Raw genomic sequence first — 10,667 nt, 5'->3', positions numbered from 1 at the left:
TGTGTGTGTGTGTGTGTGTGTGTGTGTGTGTGTGTGTGTGTGTGTGTGTGTGTGTGTGTGTGTGTGTGTGTGTGTGTGTGCGCACAGTCCAACAAAGGAAGAGGGCTGTCGTTAGTTCTCCTAGGTCTAGTTGCAGTGGTGTAACTCACATCCATATTTCATATCTGCAGCTTTCAAACAAAAGGCTATGTTGATATAATCTGCCGACCAGTCAGAGGAAATGAGTGTTTGTGTGCTCACATATGATGTTTCTTTTTCTCTTTTGGTGTGATCCTGTTTTTCCATGAAGCTCATTAAAGTGTCCTGCATCATTTCTTAACAAAACCACACATCTCTTTGTTAAAGACTTGACGAGGAGAAGTCAAATGATGCCCTGCCATTCACCGGGAGAGTTCCATTTGTTTCTACTTAACATGATCCTGATGGACTTCAGTAGGTTGTGATCTGGGGTTCTTTGCCAAAATGTCAATTGCATTTTGGAAATTATTCTTTCAGATGGAAAATGTGAATTGCGATTTTAGGGCGGAAAGGAAGATAATATTCGTGTTACTTAAAATGTCCCAAAAATTAGATTTTTGCTCCATTTCACAGAAGCCACCTGAGGTCTTGGACATTTTTTCACTCTGCACAGTACCGATCGACTCGCCTTGGTTCTCGATTTCCCACTTCGGAATAGCGTGGGGCTGGACTGGGACTGGGACTGCTTCCACACCAGTCGTGCGTGCGCGAGCGTGGATGGTTGTTCGTCTCTTTGTGCCCTGCGATTGGCTGGCAACCAATTCAGGGTGTTCCCCGCCTATTGCCCGAAGACAGCTGGGATAGGCTCCAGCACGCCCGCGCCCCTCGTGAGGAGAAGCGGATTAGAAAATGGATGGGTGGATGGATTTCCAAACCTATATTGCTGACTTTTTGAAACCGTATAAATAAGCAATGTTAGCATGACAAACATCCTCTCACTTTTGTGTATTAGCATGAGGATGTCCTTTTCTGAGGCAATCAACATGAAAGCCTCTAACTTGCTCGCAGATAAGATGCTCCTCAGCCTGCTTTCAATGAATTTAAGGGTTGAAAATGACCACTTGACAGGTTACCTGGGTCACCGAGAGGGTCAGTAAATCCGTGCATGCAAGATCAAGAAGATGATACGCATCTGTGAGCAACTTCTTAGCAACGCAGGGGGGAGGTTTTTGGTTTCTCAACTGTTGCTAAGAGGGCAAATTCAATCAGGCATTCGGGGAAGCATGCAATACCAATTAACAATCATGCTTACAGAAATGAAATCCCATGACTAAATATTCTCAGGTAACCATGCTAATGTTACTCCATTACATCCTGCTCACTAGTTGTAGGGGCGACCGAGGACAATTGTAACATTTTTGTCTAACTTTGAGCTTGTTTGACCTAGTCTGTTCAAACTGCTATGCAGACTAATAAATGGCATGGCAAATGCATGATTTACCGGTAATCTAAAAAAAGACAAGGAGTGAAATGTTGCACCATGGTCTTGGTCAGTTGGAACATACCATCTGGTGAAATGTTGCATCATAAGATAAGATAAGATAAGAAAACCTTTATTTGTCTCACAATGGAGAAATTCCCAGTTTACTGCAGCAAAAATTTGAAAGGAAATAGTATGTAAATAAATATAAATTATAAAATATAAATATAAGTGTATTAAAAATGAGCTAAAAGCGATCATATTGACTAAAAGTATTGAAAGCTTGCAATTCCAAACTTTAAAAACAACGATGTGGCGTAAAATACATTAACACATGGATATTTATAAGAATAAAACTCTACAAATGGCGCCGCTGTACATCAACAACAGCCCATCTTTTTAGGGCAAATTTCGTTTCCGTTTTGCCTTCTCAGAAGCCATCTTCCGCTTCACTTCCAGTGCCATCCTGACAGCTGTGTGAGTTATTGCTGTTTGTTCCCTCTGAATTTTTGTTAAAAGGGAGTCCACACCAAATTCTTCCAATCATCGTATCCTTCAGCTTTTTCAGTACAGACCCAAGTCCTGCTCAGGCCCTCTCGAGCTTCAGCAGACTTGGTCATTCATCAATGCCCCCTTTAAGCGAAGCTGGAGTCAAAGAGCAGCACAGACCACCTTTATCCTGTACTCTCAGGACACTCATTCATGCTCTTGGGAAGCAGAGCTACAGTATGCATGTGTGTGTGCGTATGCGTGTGTGTGTGTGTGTGTGTGTGTGTGTGTGTGTGTGTGTGTGTGTGTGTATACACTAACTCAAATACTATTGGGGAGGGAGAAAACACACCTCCTGCACTCATTTGCAGACTCTGTATGTGCATCTGTGTTTTGTGTAAGTTTTGCATCCCCTGTTAAAGTATATACATTCACTAATGACAGTGAATCTTGTAAATACAGCTCAATTTTGTATAACAATCTTAATCTGAGGCAGCGTTGGGGTAGCAGTTACAGTTGAGAGGTCCCAGGCTCTAATGTTGGCTCTGGCCCTCTTTATGTGCGGTGTGTTCTCCCAATGATTACCTGGGCTGTCTTTGGGAAGATTCTAAATTATCCATACATTGTAGATGTGAATGCAAGAATGGTTGTTTGTCTATAAGTGCCCTGTGATTAGCTAGCAACCAGTCGAAGATGTAGCGCACCTCTCACTCAATGTCAGATAGTATAAGCTCCAGCTCACTCGTGAAGGGAATGAGGACAATTGAAATTGAAGTCGAATGGCTGTTCAGTTGATTTTAATGACAGGCTCGCACAATCTACAACTCGATTCTAAAGCAGACATTGTGGAAAATTCAATTCTTCAATGCTTGAATACACACTGTCAAGGTTTGTTTTGGTCATGAATACTTTTGAAACAGTACACATGTGCAAGAAATGACTCGGCAACAGGGACAACAACATTCTGCATGTTGAAACACTGATAAGTATCAAGACAAAGGGTGAGTCATTAAGCCTCAAGCGGTTTAACTGCTTAGCCGCAATCATATACACTTATTGCCCTTCTCCCTCCCTTTGTGTGAGTCACAACAGCGACACATGCTAACGCACTTTACTCAGACTTTATGCAACATTCATATCCGGGAGAAGCCGTTGTTCACTCTTTTAACCACATTCAGTTGAGAGGCGGTCCTTCCAAGTCACAAGCATCTCATCAGAGAAACGACATGAGACAAGCACAATGTAATGACTGTTTTCCCTTCCAAAGAGTGTGATCAAAACTCACAATCAACATAAAGCGATGCATTCAGTGAGGGCATTCCCACTTCTGCAACTTCAAGGATCCGATTAAAGGCAACAAGTTTGGGCTTTGATTATGATGTGTTCTAGGGTCAGATGGTCACAATGACAAAACCTTTCGTAGCCATGCAAGCAATGAATTCACCGATATGTTGCAGTTTTGTTCCTAGAATTGTTCAGAAAAATACTAAAATACAAACATAATAGGAGATTTTTAGTATGGCCCCATATGAATGTATCGTATACGAAAACGCATTCATGAATAGTTTGGAGCTGTAAATAGAGAATAGGCCCAGTATGCGGGGGGATTTGCCAATGGCTCCCCGTTCTATTTCCGCTTGCATCACTGACCTACATTCTCCCTTCAAGATTACCTGCACGCATTTTGCACGTATGTAACACGATAAGACGTGCAGGTGGTCACATCGCTGCTCTGGTTCAATAAATCCACTCTGCTCTTCAACTGGGCCTCAAAAATGTCAACACACATGACAAAAGTTAGGACTCCTTCATACTAAAAACATTTCCTCGACAAACAGAAAGCGGAAAAACATGCACTCTACCGAGAGTACCTGTGGAACCTATCAAAACAATTCTTTGGTTGTACCAGCAACATGGTGCAAATCGATGAATTTAACACACACAATGTGATTTTTCAAACCTAAGATGAATCGCGCTGTGTTGGGACCACACCTTCCGATAAACTGGTCGAATTTCCTCACCATTATAGTAAAACTCAACAAATAGAATATCTGCTCACAACAATTCGCAGTAACTCGACCCGAGTTTTAAAAATAATGCGGGCACATGCATGTACACTCAATTGCTCGGGGGCAGTGAAATAGGACAAAACATGGCTTTTATTTGTTTGGTAGGCTCTCTGTTATATCCATAGTGACCCTGGTTGACATACTTCTGTGGTGGACCAGCCAGGACACCTCTCGTTGTGTTAACACTAACCTCATTGCTAATGTTACTGTTTAAACATGCTTGTAAAAACATATCATGGGCTAAATGGATCATGATGTTTACTTCAGTGATCATGTTATACATCAGTCAACATTTGTTAGTATTACGCATACTACACTATCAACTTTTGACCCTGCCTGAAGCAAATACTGTACATTTTTCCGCTCTCATTGTCTTTCCACGGTGGCTTAAGCATAATTAAACTTTGCACCTGTTGGGTGAGCTATGGATGAAACACAGCTATCTCTTACAAGCACAAATGAAACACACACGCACACACACACACAAACACACAGCGACACACACACCCACCCACCCACACACACAGCAGTAGTATTAAATCAGGGGAGTCAGAATGTTGTGTTTGACTTCCTCACTCTCGCTCCAGGGTGTACACGGCGCACTCTCAGGCCCATCGAATAAAACACGGTGTGATTGTATGACTCCTGACCACTGAGCAGTGCTTTTCACATTACCAAATACTGTTCATTCCTCCAAATGGTAAACATCATCCCACACTAAAGGCTGCTATGTACGCATGTGCAGGCGCGAGGCACAGGACGAGGTGAGTCATTGGTGGTTCAAGCGGTAACCGTATTTCTTGGTGTGTTGATGATTGCGTGTGTGATTACCCCGCCCGGTTGACCCATGCTGTCAGGTCAGAAACAGCTGGAGGGGAGACCTAAACATCTGTTAGTCAGGTCGCAAGCGTGCACTATGATACAAAGACATCGCTCATCATCTGTGGAAAACAGAAGTCAGCTCATGCCGCTTTGCTTGTTTACAAATAACTTATGAACACCAACATGTGAATGTGTGTCCTTGTGTGCACTGAATGAGCCACTCGGCCATTTACATCAGTAGAACACAGTTCTCGAATATCACCAGCTCAATGAACTTGGTCATGGACAGCAACATTATTATTGTATTGTATGTACTGTATGTTTTTATAACATTTAACTGTGTTCACAGATGGACAAATATTGATCTATTAAACATTAATAGATAAAGAATATGTAGTTAAATGGACATGAATGTGATTGTGAATGATTATCTGTCTCTATTTTCGGAGACACAAGCACATGCACTCGGCGTGAAAACTGGCTCCATTTTGATCCCGGGGCAAGTCCAGTTCACCTTGTTTGGGAAATTGGCAGACCACTCTGCGCCATGCTGGATGTTTCAGTGCATTTTCTTGTATTGCCCTCGGTGCGCCTGACAATTTGGTGATAGAAAGTAGACTAGAACCGTAGACCGGCTAAAAGCAGGACTAAGATGTGGCGCCGGTGGAGCAATTCGATTTTGGTGGATTTCATTGAAACACAGGCAGACAGATTCTGCGCTCCACTCATATTTCTGGTGGATGTCATATTTTTTTCATAAATAGGACAAAACAGTGTGCATCGAACCCTCTGAATTCTTGTAGAAATAGATTCATTGAATTGTGGAGGGTATTGGCATTCACACACACAGACACAATGATCGTAGTGGAAGCGGGGCTCCAAATGCGCACTTCACAGCACTGATGTATGACTGCCATGACAAACGTTACATCATTCACTCTTTGGGGGTCTGCTTGAAGTTCCTTATAAACATTCTTTGGACGCTTTGATCTTCTGCATGGACTCCAGCAAATATATTTCTGCTTCCGCCATGTCAAAGACTGTGCGCCTCTCCTTCTCTGATTTCTAAAGGGGATGACAGGAGCCGCTTCCATTGGTCGGTAAATAAGATGGCTGTGTTCACTCCCACAACGGCGCGAATGCCTAATTGCTTTCAATGCACCAGTCTACGAAAAATACCAAAATAAAGAAGCCCCCACCCATCCACACAGACTCTGCGCTAGACTTGCGCTGGGTACAAAAACAAGGCCCAGTATGTTCCTTGTGATTGACAGACGACCAATCCGCCTTTTGCTCTGTGTCAGCTGGTATAGGCTCCATGATAAACTGTATAGAAAATGGATGGATGGTTAACGAAATGACAAATGTTTGAGTCTTGTGTATACGATTGGCGAGAAAGAGGTCTATTTTGTTTGTATATTTAAACACACCGAAATCAAATTACATATTTTATGTGTATCATAGACAGATGTTACCAATTTTTGTGTTTGATAGCAGACGCGGCAAATGTCCAGTTAAAAGTTGGACATAATAACTTTCTTGTCTGAAAAGGCCAAGGGGGGAAAAAGCCCACATAAACTTGTTCTACTTTACAACGTTGCCCTTGGTGTAAAATTCTCATTGATGTAAAACTGGGGCTGTCCTGTGTATGTGTGTGTGTGTGCCTGGAGGAGGTGCATGACTGTTTGCACACCCGTCAGTATGACCTGAGTGTTAATCTCAGATGGCCCTCCAGCCCCCAACACATCCATTCCTCACAAGTGCAAGAGCAGCTGAGGTCTCCGGGTTAAAACCATATCTGCTCTTAGGAGGACAAGGATCATCGAAGCAAGTGACACAAACCCCATTTGTAAGAGTGAGCTAACATGTTTGCATTTGTATATTCAAACATAGGGGTTTTGTTCCGACTTATACCACTCAATTCAAGCTACGTCATCTTTGTATATAGTAGATGGCGTTTAATCACATGACAAAAACACAAAGTGGGTTGTTATTTTGAACTCAGGTGAAAAAAAAGTGGGAGAACATGAAGTGCAGTGAGCATGCACAAGCACTAGAAATGGGATATGGCATTAAATGAATGCTCCGTGCCTGCAAGGGCAAAATTACGCTTGTGGAAGCTGAGGGAAATCAATGATGCATGTTTCTTTGGAATCTATTCTCGAAACTTTGAGCACTTCAAATCGGATTTACCAAAAAGTGACTCATGACACTTTAAGACAGGGGTCGGGAACCTACGGCTCGCGAGCCAGGTGTGGCTCTTTTGATGACTGTATTTGTCTCGCAGATGAAACAAAATATTCTCGCTTGTTTCATCCATCCATCGATGTTCAGGGCTGCAGTTGGCGGCAGTAGCAATTTTAATTGGATGACACTGGCCGACGTTGCCCGTTGCTGGGTAACAGGTAAACGCCCCCTTTTGAATCAACCCGCTCGGTCATTAGCTCAAAGCTAATCCTTCGCCGAATAAAATGGTGAAAAGAAAAAAAATGACGAGAATAGTACACGTCAGGACGAATGGCCCGAAGGATTCGCCTTTGTGGAAAGAACAGGTTCTGCGGTGTGTTTAATTTGCAATGACAAAATGTCATCGATGAAACGGTCGAATGTAAAGCGGCACTTTGACACGCGCCATGCTACATTCACATCAAAATACCCTGCGAGATACAGAGGAAAGGAAGCACGCAAGCTACTGAGCAGGGTGCAAGCTAGCCTGCAGCAACTCTGCGAATGGACCCGGCAAGATGACTATAATTCCGCTAGTTTTACTGGATCGTGAGCAATTGTGAGGAACGGAAAATTATTCATATTAACGGTGAGTATTGTTACAAAATGTTTTCAAAAATACATTCAGAGGCTTATTTTACTGACATTTTGTTGAATTCACTTTTAAAATACAGTTTTATATATATATATGGCTCTCACTGAAATACATTTCCAAATATTTTGTTTTCATGGCTCTGTTAGTTTCCCGACCCCTGCTGTAAGTGCAAAAAAAGACTTTAATTTATGAGTTGTAGCTGTAGATTTACGAGAGGCGTCTCTGAGTCGGCATCCCGTACAGGAGCTCCATGAATTTATTTGTACTTTCTCAACAATTTATGACCGTTTAGTCTTTGTTTTCCATTGTGCTAAACTGTTTCACACTGTTAACATCATTTTGGATTTCAGTTTGAGTTGTTTTTTTTTTTTTCCATTGAGAATCTCTGCACTCTTTATGAGCACTTTTACATTGGCAGCCCATCAAAATAGCTGCATTAACATTGTCATTTATTTTTTTGCATCGTGCTCAACCACATTATCACAATGTTTTAACTGTGACATATTTTTGTGGATAATATTGTGACAATTGGTCTTTTTTTGCTGTTTGTTTACAATACTACAACCATGAGGGGCTTTGCCCCAACATGGAGCCGGCCAGGAGGAAATATGGAGGACAGCCAGCATTAAAAAGAAGTAAGGTCAAGTCAGAAAAAGTGCTAAACGGGACAGTTTTGAACCGTAGTTTACATTTTTCATTATGGTAAATGTGTGGATGAATTAACGATTGTTTAAAAAAAAAAAAAGTTTACATTGAACCTACAGCTGCTGCAACCAAGGGGATTGTCGTAATGCAGGCTGTGTTTGCGAATTTGCAATTTATGCACCCATCACTCTCGTAAATTTGATATTTTAATTGAATAATTTGTTAATTATATTTTTATTTAATCATCAATACTTCACTAATTGCATTTTGTGTTTCATCGACTTTCAGAACGTTGCTACGGCTGCTTCACGGTGAAGTTCAGCTGAAGGTTGCATTTCAATGCAAACATGAATTGCACATGAGATGAAGAGTTGAGATCATCTCAAATGACGGAGAGAGCGAAAGACAGGAAAACGAAAAATAAAATGTTGAACTACACTAAAGAGAGACCACAAATCAACAAAATTTGACAATTTTTGGGGAAACAAATTACAAATAAATTTACAAAAGCTTCCATGACAGTCAATAAAAACACTTCAGGTGTCTAATTTGTCCCCTCACCCGACATGAGATGATGTATGCATATTTCTACGAGAACTGCGCTGTTCCAAAAAGGCATTATTGTGAGTCGTGTATGTTTGAAATCGGTTTGAAAATAATTGTATGCATCACGTGTACAACCCATCCGTCTTGCTTTCTGATCCGATGAAAACAACTCAGTTCATTCAGCCCTTATCAGTTCATCAACAGTGAAGAAACACACGGCTCTCATGATCATCCATTCATTCATTCATTTTCTGATCCGCTTTATCGTCACAAGGGTCGCGTGGCGTGCTCGGGCCTACCCCAGCTGTCTTCAGGCAGTAGGAGGGTGGGGGTGGGGGGGACACCCTGAACCAGTTGCCAGCCAATTGCAGGGCACACACAGACAAATAACCATTTACACTCACAGTCACACTGAGGGACAATTTAGAGCGTTCCATTAACCTGCCATGCATGTTTTTGGAATGTGGGAGGAAACCGGAGTACCCAGACAAGACCCACGCAGGCACATGGAGAACATGCAAACTCCACACAGGGAGACCGGAGCTGGAATTGAACCCGGTACCTCTGCACTGTGAGACCAAAATCATGTAATGCTTATTTTTTAATTTTAAGTTGAATCTGTTTTCAGGTGCGCCCTAATATTGACTGCCGACCATTCTCGGATATTGACTGGATAGGCTGCAGCTCCTCAAGAATCTGAAGAAACCAAGCGCTGTCGAGAAAGGGTGGATGGATGTTTTCAGTAGCACGTTAGGAGCTATAAGTTTAGGGTGGATGGCTTGCAATTTGAGAGCCTCCTATTATTTTTTATGCGCATGTATTTTTGTGTGAGTGTGTAGCCTATATGTGTTTTTGTTCTTTTCATATCACCTTCAAATGACTGTTTTTGTTGGTTATGGTCAAATTTGTGTGTGAGATGGAGCGTGTTTGCTTTGTGTGGTTTTCCACCGGCTGTGTAGGACGTCTTTCAGCTTCCTTCCCCATCATTAAAGCCAAGACAGCATGAAGGAAACATGATTTGACAAAGTATGGGTCGTGGAGATTTCCTTTTAATGAAGCATGATTCTTGGAGCTACTGCGGCTGAGAGAAGGCAAAAAAACCCAAAAAAACTGGCAATGAGAGTGATGCTGTTTTTGTAATCACGAGCTGCTTTGTGCCCCCTGTAGGCAACAGCTGACTAGATAACCAATTACTACCTTAGTAAGGTTTGTGTTAGATTGTGCCATTGCTATGAGTATATCACATGCTAACTTGTTATACTGTGACGGCCATGACACTCAAGACAATTAATTCCCATAATAAATACCATGAAGAAATGATTACAGTGAAGCAATTTAGAAAAAAAAATGTGTGTGTGTTTGTGTGTGTGTATGTGTGTGTGCGTGTGCGCGCGTGTGTGTGTGTGTGTGTGTGTGTGTGTGTGTGTGTCTGTGTGTATGCACGTGTGCATCTGTGTGCGTGTTTATAACTGTCCCCCCCCCATAAAATTGGTCTAAAAATTCCACTGCTGTTATATTAATGTGTTTCTTTTTAGCTAAACTAATCATACACAGTTGATTTGATGTGATTTTCACAAATGCACTTTACAGGCCATAAAACCAATCTTCCCAAAATGTTTAGAGACATTTTTATGATTGCCGTTAGGGGTACCTCACAGTACACAATCTCTTCCTTTTATCCCTGGTCTAAAAAAAGTTCACCTTTACAACACCAACAGAGTGCCTTCATTTTCAGGGGCTCCAAAGTATTTGCAGATTCGACAGAACGGTAAATCCAATCCGACTTTATTTAGAAAGTACTTTAAAAACAACACAGTTGTTATGACCCCTCCACCTG

The 10,667-nt window shown here is 41.9% G+C and overlaps 1 long non-coding RNA gene across 1 annotated transcript; it reads left to right on the top strand.

Annotated features, from left to right (window-relative positions):
* Window positions 1-8,159: 8,159 nt before the first annotated feature.
* On the top strand, window positions 8,160-8,732 carry LOC109523071 (uncharacterized). The gene is made up of 3 exons (XR_002169693.1): window positions 8,160-8,274; window positions 8,404-8,476; window positions 8,573-8,732. It is a non-coding gene; the product is annotated as an uncharacterized LOC109523071 (long non-coding RNA).
* Window positions 8,733-10,667: the final 1,935 nt, after the last annotated feature.

The sequence above is a fragment of the Hippocampus comes genome, unplaced genomic scaffold (genome assembly GCF_001891065.2).
Source record: "Hippocampus comes isolate QL1 unplaced genomic scaffold, H_comes_QL1_v1.1 scaffold36, whole genome shotgun sequence".
Taxonomy (NCBI): Eukaryota; Metazoa; Chordata; class Actinopteri; order Syngnathiformes; family Syngnathidae; genus Hippocampus; species Hippocampus comes.
This window is presented reverse-complemented; position numbering and strand designations above follow the sequence as displayed.